Here is a 10,768-nt window from a genome sequence, read left to right as displayed (position 1 = left end):
GTAGAACTGTACCAATGCTTGTGCCAAAACACTGAATATATATATATAATAACTGTTTCATAGCAAGTACTCTACTGTTTTAGAAGCATTCCTACTCACTGCATTATTTTTAAGTGCAATAAATAAATAAATAAAAGATTTAAGTGATTTCTCTAGGAAGATGAAATATTCACATATTCCTATATGTTGATGAGTAGTAACAGTGTCTTGCAAGTTACTGTCTTGGTAACCTCTCCAGCTGATTTCTGGTACTGGGACTCCTACTCAGTACCATCCCAACTCAGACTGCAGTATGTTAAGTGCAGAAAGACCCTTCCTCTCAAGTACAACCTCTCATATCTTGTAGAGCTTTAACAGAGAGCTCTGTGCTACCTGTATTGTTCCATAAACTCATGGAAAAGATAGAATTAACCAGTACATTCAGGACTGCAGAATCACTCTTATGGAACTCTGTTGTGTTTTCCAATGGAGGTACTGCTTTCTTCATTATCTAATTCTGTTCTTATTTTTTTAAATAAAGGAAGGGTAATTTTCCTGTCACAGTGTACATCCTTTCTCTGTTAATGCCAGTAACTATCACATTTTATCTTAAAAATATCATTGTTGTTTATTTTTAGAAGAGTGTGGAAGAGTAGATTGTGGTGTTTTCACTGAGGAAACACCATACCAGAAAACCTGTTAGCTCTCTTTCTGGGTTCACTGCTGCCTCTGTGCGGCACTTAAGACAGATCTGTGTATCTCCATAAAACTCAGTCTGCCAACTGCATTACATCACTACAGTAAAATGTAATATCTCAGTATATTTGAAGTACTTGGCTGTGTATTATGAGAATAGCAGCTATCATTGCTGTTATAATTGCAAATTCCAACTGACTGATATTTCTAATGTTACAGCATTTTAGTTGTTCTGGGTTGTTACTTTCAGAAGAGCATCACAGTGCCTAGCAACTCCTGTTAATGTAGCTAGTGCTCTTGGATAGCTTCAACAGAGGAAGGATCATAGCGTTATTTATAGCTTTTACTCTGTTTGCTCAAAAGGAACTTTACCACGTAAGCTATATTCAAAAGTTTAAGATTTTTTTTATGATCATGCTCAAGATGCTAGAATGTCTTTTTAAAAAGTATTTTTACAAAATTTGGGATTTGGGAAAAAGTACAGGGTATTCCTTCTCTTTCAACTGTGTTTCTGTGGAGTTTCAGGCAACATGGTTGCATGTAAAAATATTTATTCCTTAATCTTTGGATTATCATGCTGCTTTTGAAAGGGAAAAATCCCATATTACATGCAATCATTAATTAAACTTCTTTTCAAGTGTTCTGTTATTACAGATACAACAACAGCTTTCCTTGACTCTTTTCTTACATCTTTTAATTAAGAAAAAAGTTTATGTTAATAGGTGTAAGTTTGCCAGAACGGGAATTGAAGGAATCTAAATACAAGGACTGCTCTCAAAGTAACACCTCCTATTTTACAATGTTGACCCACAATATCAGAGGTGGATGCTGGTAGTATGGCAGTAGAGGTTGAACTTTCAAACCAATATTCCGTTACATGTAATTGCCATGTAACAGATGGCAGCAGAGGGACAGTCTGACAGAACAGAATCTGACTTGGAAGTGCATATGAAGCAAAAGGATGGAGTTGAATGGCAGCCATTGACATTGATTCTTGCTGAACGTTTTACAGAGACCAACCAGTGAGCATAATAAGGTAGGGTAGTGATGTGCTTCAGCAGTGGCAGCAGCAACAGTGGATCATCTCTGCTATGCAGATGTATTTATGATTGCAGAATGCAGACTCTTATTCATCACTGATGAAAATGCATAGCTAATGGTAATGATTATGTTTGAAAATAGTGTTTTGTAGCTGAGAATTTGTTCTATCACTATAAATGGTGTTATTTGGCTCTTTGTGTCTGTTGTAGTTTCCATGGAAATAAGTAGGGGGCATTATTTGCAGAGCAACCTAGTATTTTAAATATTTCTACCTAAAGCCGTTATGGTATGCTGTTGTATCAGCTGCCTTTTCTGCCACATTAGAAAGGGCCCTGAAGTGAATTAATCAACCTTCCTTGCTGTGCAAGCCACTTATTAACATTTTTGTTGTGAACCACTGAATATATGACATACAGCCTCAACATAAGTACCTGCCAAGGGAGAACCAAGACAGGACAACACCATTATCTGTTCATGAAGAGGGAAGACAATACCTTCTCCCAGAAGTCCCATTGCTGTCCATAGGGTAGGGTTGGACTGAGGGTGCAATTGCAACTTAGAAGGACCAAATAGTACCAGCTTCGTAAGGGCTTTGCTGGATGGTATACTCCTATAGTCACAGCTTTGAATTACCAAGCTGTCCATCTGGCACTGCCAATTAGATACAATAACCAAGGCTTGTGAGAGCACTTGAATTGTTCAGCAGCCACATGCTGCTCAGGAACCACTGCTTAGTGCCCTTCCTTCCTTTAGTCGAGCACAGAGTGCTATTAAATTAGTGCACTGCTAACATGATGCTCAGGGTGTATCTTCGTGCATCCCACTAGTTCTACTCAGCTTAAGCGGGTGATTAACATGGCTTGGTTTCAACAGCTCCATAGGAAAAAAAATATTTCTTTCTTACATGAGTGAATATTACCCATTCTGTGTTTTCAGTCAGTGACTTTTGGTGAGACAGATCTCTTTTTGTGGAAGAAAAGGGAAATACAGTCCTATAAAAGGGTGATTAAAACCTATGCAGTTGGATATTTTGAGTTTCTGAGGTGTGTTGAATATTACAAAAGCCTCGAAGGAGGGAAAATGGATGTGGAGAAATAATTGCTGGGAAAAGTGAAAGGCGTGTGATGAAGATGGAATGTGGATAGCACATCAAAACTCATGTATAAGTTTGTGAATGTTCGGGATATCAAAATCATCCATATAAGTTTGTGAATGTTCAGTACCAACATTAGCAAATATGTTGCAGAGGATGTTACCTGTATTGGGATACAAAGAAGGAGGAATTATCAAATGAAGCGAGGAAGTGTAGGACTGGTTCAAAAGCCAGCATGAGCAAGGGGCGCTGTCCTGCACAGAAGACAGTATATGCAGGAACTTCAGAACTACTCCTGCAACAGGTTTACATCAGAGCTAGGATAGGATGCTTATCTGTTTGCCAGAACATCTGTACTAATACAATGGAATTTTGCATCAGCAGATTGTCTTGGGCCATTTTGTGTTCTGTTACTGCAGAGGAGAAGCAGTGGATGAGCAAGATTAGGTTAAGCCTGTCAAAACTTTTGCTTTTGACTTTGCACTACACCACTACATGTATTCATATATATATATTTACATACATACACATATGAATACAATACATACAGTATATTTACATATATTTAAGTACCAAATATGCTAAAAGGAATTCCTTTAGAAAATGCTTTGAAGAACTTTAAACATTCTATTTTGACTGTATTTTATGTCCTTACGCCAATAAAGACAAATGCCTTAATTTCATTTTTCATTGCAAAGATCTAAGTGCCTTGGGGGAAAAGCTGTTTTCTATATTTAAAACTGTCACAGTTGCTACTGTTTTTTATTAACTTGAGCCCATGCAGTCCTAGAAGCAACTAGTTAGATGTCATAAAAATCTGGGTATCTACTTCCTCCACTGGGACTTGGGAGATTGTCTAACCCTGTAGTGAAGGTACCAAGTTATTTCATGTAGAACATACCTGTCCTACATGCAAGTCAGCCACAGGGACGTGCCAAGGGCTAGAGACTTTCTGTTTGTGGAAGGAACTGCTTATGTGGCACACTGACATTTAAACATGAGCACTTTTCTGTGGAGCTTAGAATAGCATAGCAAATCTCAAAGCGAGAGTAAGGTGTGTAGAGAGGAGGATGAAACTACCCCTATAACAGATACATCTATCATATAACTATAATTGTCCTTGTTGAAAACACCCTTGTAAATGTGGTGAAAATTGGATGTGGAGAATGTTATATCCCAAAACAAATTTGCATCAGTTCAACACTGTCTCCTTCTTCAGTTTGTGAAAGCAAAGGGTATGGGGACAGCTCCAGTGCACACCACTTCAGGAGTTCAAGGCTTTGCTTAAAAGTGACAGCTATGGGTAAGAAGGTGTTTCCTTTCATCATTAGCCAGCCTTTTATAAATGATAATTAGTTTCAGGAAGAGAATTTCAAAACCTGTCGTGGATGTATTTCTGTGAAAAAGCTTTCATGTTTATGTTGTCTGGCACTAAACATCACACAACTACCTCCTCCTGAGTAGGCCTCAGTGTTGTTCTGTTTATTTCTTTATTCAGATCGCATGATAATACTATGGGGAAAAAGAAGAAAAAGGAAGACTGTTGAAACAAAGGGGAAAATTCTTGCGTCATTAAATGCAAAATATATATTATTAAACAATATATCATAAATATTGTATTCTTGTAGCACGTGCAGTCTTTAATACCTATATCAACGCAATACTGTGAAGGAAGCTTGTCTCTCTGGTGTCCTGATGTGACATGCTTTTCATTCATCTGAACTGTTCACATGCTCTGTCTTAAAAAGAGGTCATGTATGTATATATTTATTTACATACAAAAGAAGCCAGGCATTCCAAATGTAGATCATTAAGATGGCATATATATTAATGAAAGTCCAGCTTCTGTGTAAATTTTCATTTACTGTTCTTAGTAGAGTTAGCTAACAAAATGAAATTTCTTTCTGTGGGGAAAAAAGTATCTTCAATCAAAAGGAAAGGTCAGGTGTTGAATTTTCCTGTGAACATACCTTTCAGAACAGAATGTCTTCAGAGACTTCAAATACTTCATTTCAGTAAGTTGAAATAGCATAGTAGAAAGAGGAATAATTTAATGTCTTTTTACAGATATGTACAATTAATATAGCAGAAATTAATACACATTAAACACAGTGGAAAATGGAATGCTTCCATCTTCATTAAAATGAGAATATGTGTATTTTTAATACCACATTTGAATATCAAAATATAATTTACCATTTTGCATAGAAAATGATCTCATTCTTAGGAAGCAGCTGGATGTGAGTAAAACTAGATTTCTATTGAAAAAAAAAATTTAGTGATAAAAATATTTCCACTAGCCTTGCTCCTGAAGTTAGAAAGGTGGTAAAGAAAGGTACGCGTGGCATAAAAATGCTAATGAATAATGAGGCATATATACAAGCAGTTAAGAAGCTAAATAATGAAATGAATAGCTAAAAAGAATCTGGATCTTTGTTAGTATGTAATTTTGTTAGCACTACCATATATTGGTAATGACTATGCACCTCATGTATGGAAGGAGCACAGTTTACAATTGTATTCAGATCTGTAGTCCTTTAAATCCCTGGCCCAGAGAATATAGTTGGTCTAGTGAGCAGGATGATCAGCTGAAAGAGAGACCTGGGTGTTGGTCTGCTTGTATGACTAAACGTGGTGATTTTTCTGGTATAGTGCACTTGGCTCATCTGCCTACTCTGAGTTGGCTGCTCCAAGTCCCTTATTTCCTCACCATCTATGTATTTTTCTTATTCACCTTTACAGTTCAAAGGAGGACTTCACAGTCAATGAAACATTGTATTCACTGGCTTCTTGATTAGTGAGGCGATAGTAAGAATCAAAGTAGAAATTTGAAATTTATATTACAAAATATTTACATTTTGAAACAAATTCAGAGAATGTGTGGCTTTTCACTTCTCCTTTCTTAGTTCAGTTGTTTGGTTTTTTATCAAGTGTATAGATGGATTTCTCTAAAAACAAGATCAATGACTACCTTGAGCCAGGATTAGTACAAGCGGAAGCTTTGCAAACAGTTCTGCCAAACTTTCTCAAATTCCTTATATCGCTGTAGCCCACAGTCTTTCCTGAATAGACTGTAAATCATACTAGAATACTACTTATTTTCTCTGTGCCGTAGGATAAGAATCAGCAGTTGTGAATAGATGTTGTTACATCAGTCTGGTATACCATATTAGCTCCAGGTTTTTTTGCACTGAGTATCAGTCAGTCACCAGTGTTCCCACTCAGCCGCTGCACGGGCAAAGAGAATCTGTCAGTGTGATGCTGCTGTGACCTGGGGTGTTAGTGGGATTCATTCTAGAACATTCGCTTGCAGAAATCAGTTACAGGAGTTTATACAAAGCAGAAATTAAGAATCAAATAAGCACAGATTTTAATGATATCAATGCAAGTACATCTTTAAGCATGCACAGAATACCAGAATTTAGGAAAGAAGAGTTAGTGGAAAGAGTAGGTGCTCTGGTTCTGTATGTACGGATGCTGCTGCCCCTTATTTTTCTAACAGCTCTTCTTTCTCATTTCCCATTCTCCATCTTTTCTCCTTTCTGATCCTCTCTGTCCATAAGTCATGCCATACTTACTTTGAGCTTACACTAATGTTTTGAAAATGGAATGAAACTTAATATTTTTTTCTTTATGCTTTGATGTCACTTGATGCTAATGATCCGCTCCACTACTAACAAGAAAGTGCAAAGAGGTCATTACAGTTATGATATGGAACGAGGACAAACACAGAGAATTAAAGCTGTTTTAGTCTGTGATCATGTAAATCAAAACCATTTTCCTTACACTTCAAGTTCACTAAAAAAGTTTGTACTCATTTTGCACATAATTCTTGTAATGCAGTAAGACAAATGACTCCCCCACTTTCTCAGTCCTGCCAGCACTAGGAGGCCTTCTTGACCCTCAGTACTAGCAGGAGTTGATGTTAATAAAAGCACTTCTATGTCATTGTGGCAAAAATGAAAGCCACACTGAATGAAACGGGAGAGGGGGAATGAAACACTATAGTATCAGGAGCACTGATTTCCAAGTTCTGTCAATATCATAGCATTTAATTTCAAAAGTTCTTTCCTCGTTCTTTATCAGAGAAGGCAAAAGCATGATAAAAGTGAAATGAGTAACATCAGCACTTGCTCTTACACAGGAAGTTGATAACGAAAACAAAGAGAAAGCACCTAAAAGACACTGTAATAAGCCACTCATTTGTTGAGTAAAAGGGCAAAAGCATCTTTGACTGTAGTCAAATATTCAAAATGTCTGTAACAGTGTTGCATACTGATGTGTCTTTGCAAAATACAGGATTTCTTAAGGCAAAGAATAATTTTATAATTTAATACAGGTTTATATACCAAGAGAACCAAAGCAAGGAACACTTCAGCAGCATCCTGCCTATCTTTTCTTGTGAAATCATCTTGAGAAATGCATTTTCTGTGGTTGTCCAATAGAAATGCTAGTTCCCTGAAGTGGAGACAACTTGTAAAGCATTTTATTAACTGTTCACTAGTTTTTGCTGCAAAATTTAGTGCCTTTATAAATACTTCTCCTAACTTTATTTCCTGTCTGATAGAGTGTACACAGTTTAATGTCACTGTGAAATTACATTCTTGAGCATACTACATTTCAAAACAAAGCATGTAAATCTGAATTTTAACAACAGAAGTTAACTATGAGCAGAATTTCAATATCACTGATTCCATGCCGTTTCTGCTTCCTCACTGGATTTCAATTGCTGCATACTTGTGCCTCCGCCTAAAAGGAGGCCACTTCAGACACTGGTGTTTTGATAAAAAATGTAGAGCAGAATACAGCTACAGAACACTATTTTTCAACATAGTCACCACTATTAACTATGCTTTTTTGCCACAGTGGACAGGAGCCTGTATGCCACAATCATAAACGCCTGCATTGCAGAGATCACAGAATCGCAGAAACGCCAAGGTTGGAAAAGACCTACAAGATCATCCAGTCCAACCAATAGCTCTCACTGAACCATGTCCCTCAACACAATGTCCAAACGTTCCTTGAACACTCCCAGGGTCAATGACTCCATCACCTCCCTGGGCAGCCCATTCCACTGCCTGACCACTCTTTCAGAGAAGTAGTATTTCCTAACGTCCAGCCTAAATTTCCCCTGGTGCAGTTTGAAGCCATTCCGTCTAGTCCTATCACAAGATACACAAGAGAAGAGGCCGATCCCCAGCTCACTACAACCTCCCTTCTGGTAGTTATAGAGAGCAATAAGGTCTCTCCTGAGCCTCCTCTTCTCCAGACTGAACAATCCCAGCTCCTTCACCCACTCCTCATAAGGCCTGTGCTCCAGATCCCTCACCAGCCTTGTTCTTCTTTGAACCTCTGTTGCTGTCACCACTCCAGAAGTGCACCACCTACTGCCTCACTATGCTTATGTCCACTGGTTGGTTGCTATAAACACTCAGCAAGTCAACGAATATCAGTGGGTGCCATTTTTTCCGCTTGGAGTAATTCAATTTCACCCCTTTGCTACACGTGTGCTTCCATGTCATATACCATTCTGTCAACTGTCCCTCTGCTGCCATCTGTCACACGGCAACAACACATAATGGAATATTGGTGGGAAGGTTCAGCCTCTACTGCCATTCCACCAAAATCTACCTCTGACATTGTGGACCAACATCATTAAATGAGAGGCATTACTTTCAGAGCAGCCATTGTACTTTTTTCACTTTTCCTAAACAAGTAGAGAAGGCAGGTTTCTTTCAGAGCTTGAGCTGGTTCTGATTATTAGTCTCACTTACCTTTTATTGTTTTTTTTCTTCTTTTTACTATTTTTATGCCTAACTGCGATGGTTGACAGCTGTGTCTTGTGCTTTGTGCCCAGTACTTTACAAACACAGAGATAAGACAATCCAGGTTTCAAAGAGCTATTTATTTATGTTGTCAGGAGAGAAAAAAAATGAGAAAGGTAAATAGATGGAAAATGAACCAGCCAGAGGCTGATAATGTAGCACTGTCTTATCAGTTATTGGGTTGGTAGTGGAATGCGTTGGGGAAGTAATCACAGAGGAGGATTTTGAGGGTATAGAGTTAAGCACATTGTAGAGAAACTCTTTCAACTGGAAGGAAATGTACAGAAGAAGTTGCAGCATTTGTGAATTTTGTGGTGGCTGTTAAAATGGGAATCAATTGTGGCAAAGCTTTTAGTTTATTATTTTCCTAGGCTGATTTTATTAATGTTTGTAACAGAACAAATGCTACCTAAAAACCCACTCAAGATGTTTTGGGAAGTCAGTATGGTTGTCTTCTCTGCATTTTACTGTATTGTTTCTGCTACATCAACTTACAGCATTCCTAGCTGATCTTGGGATTGTTCTGACTGTGAGATTTCTCTTTTTTGAGACTGGCATGATATATTCTCATTTCTCATATAGTGATGGTTATGCTGTTTATGTGAAAAGCTGACAATTTTTGTTTTCCTTACTTAAAGAATTTTGTCCTAGGTGATCATCATGGAAGTTTCCATCTGTTCTGGTTTTCCCTATGGTTGCATCACTTTTATCTAAAAAAATCAGAGAATAATTATGAAGTATATTTTCCATAAGACTTCTCCCCTCCCCATCTCCCCACCTCCCCAAAAAAATCCTTCAAATCTAAGAGCATGAGTGGTGGTGATGTTGATATGAAGTACCATGATTATATGTGTTTCTGAAAGCTTGTATAGCTGAAGTATCTCAGGGATCAAGAGATCCAAGGAATTGCAGAGACTGTAGCACAAATCAGAAAACTGCAGATGTAAAGAAAATATTATTTGCAGCAAAAGTTTACTTGACTAAGTCCAGTGGGTGTTTTTGTTCACAGTACAAATTCTGACTGGTATCTCTCTCTTCCTGTAGCAGTTGTTTCAGATTGGAACTTTTCCCACAAGACCTATTTCTAGAATTAGATTCACATTGAGAAGTACTGTGCAGTTGTTACTGTCATAAAAACGATCTGCTATAGCTTGATTATGGGACCAAACTGAAAATGAAGGAAATGAGAAAATGTCAGTGTAATTTCTTAACGAAAATTATCTAACTTGTTATGAAGTCTGATCTTGATACTGTTGGTGTATTAAATAAAAACTCTGACTTTCTTTGGGCAGGATACAACTTTCACTATAAAATAAAGGAAGTTCCCTGCAATGGCATGTCCTTGAGATGTGCACCCTATAGAACATATGCTTTTTTAGAGTTGCAGTGAATGGCTGGTATTTCACCATATTGTGAATTTTCAGATATGGATCAGTATCACTATTGTGAAGCCCAGGGAATTCTCCTAGTAACTTTTCTTTAAAAAACTTCTAAGGCAGAGTTGTTGCCTGTTCAGCAGCACATTGTTCAGATGCTGGAAGTGTTGGAGGAAGCACTGAGCTTCTAAACTTGATAGCAAGTAAAAGTTCTGTGAATAGAGATAGAAGTGGTCTACTAATGGGCACGGAAAGGTCACATCTTGACGTTATTGAGCATGCGGTATCTAGATAGATAATTAGATTAATAACTTATTAAAGAGAACCTGCTGACTCCACCTTGAAGATGAAAATCAATCAGTGTATTGCTGTACCCCTGTGCAACTGGAGAGAAAGGAAAGTCTTCTGAGAAAAAACTGATTCTGCTTGTTTCCTGAAGCATTGCTCTGGTGCTGAAGTGTCCAGACTATTTGCCTATGATCTGCACAGCCGTGAAATAAGAAGAATTAGAATAAGTGACTTATAGATTAAGTTTCACTGACCATGCTGTGGTTGTTGGTCACAGTTGAGGTCTTTGGTTCACAACCCAGCTATCCAGATGGGATTTGACCAGCAACTGTCAGGTGACAGAAATAGGCCTTGTATAGTTGACATAAAGAGGATAGGGTGAGGAGACTTAGTGTGTTGCCATTTGAGCTAAGGGATGAAGGTGAAGAAAATTCACTGGTTTCATGTTATCACTTTGATAAACCTGCCCT

Source organism: Meleagris gallopavo, chromosome 3 (assembly GCF_000146605.3).
Source record: "Meleagris gallopavo isolate NT-WF06-2002-E0010 breed Aviagen turkey brand Nicholas breeding stock chromosome 3, Turkey_5.1, whole genome shotgun sequence".
Classification (NCBI taxonomy): domain Eukaryota; kingdom Metazoa; phylum Chordata; class Aves; order Galliformes; family Phasianidae; genus Meleagris; species Meleagris gallopavo.
The sequence above is the reverse complement of the archived record's forward strand: the minus strand, read 5'-3'. Positions refer to the sequence as shown.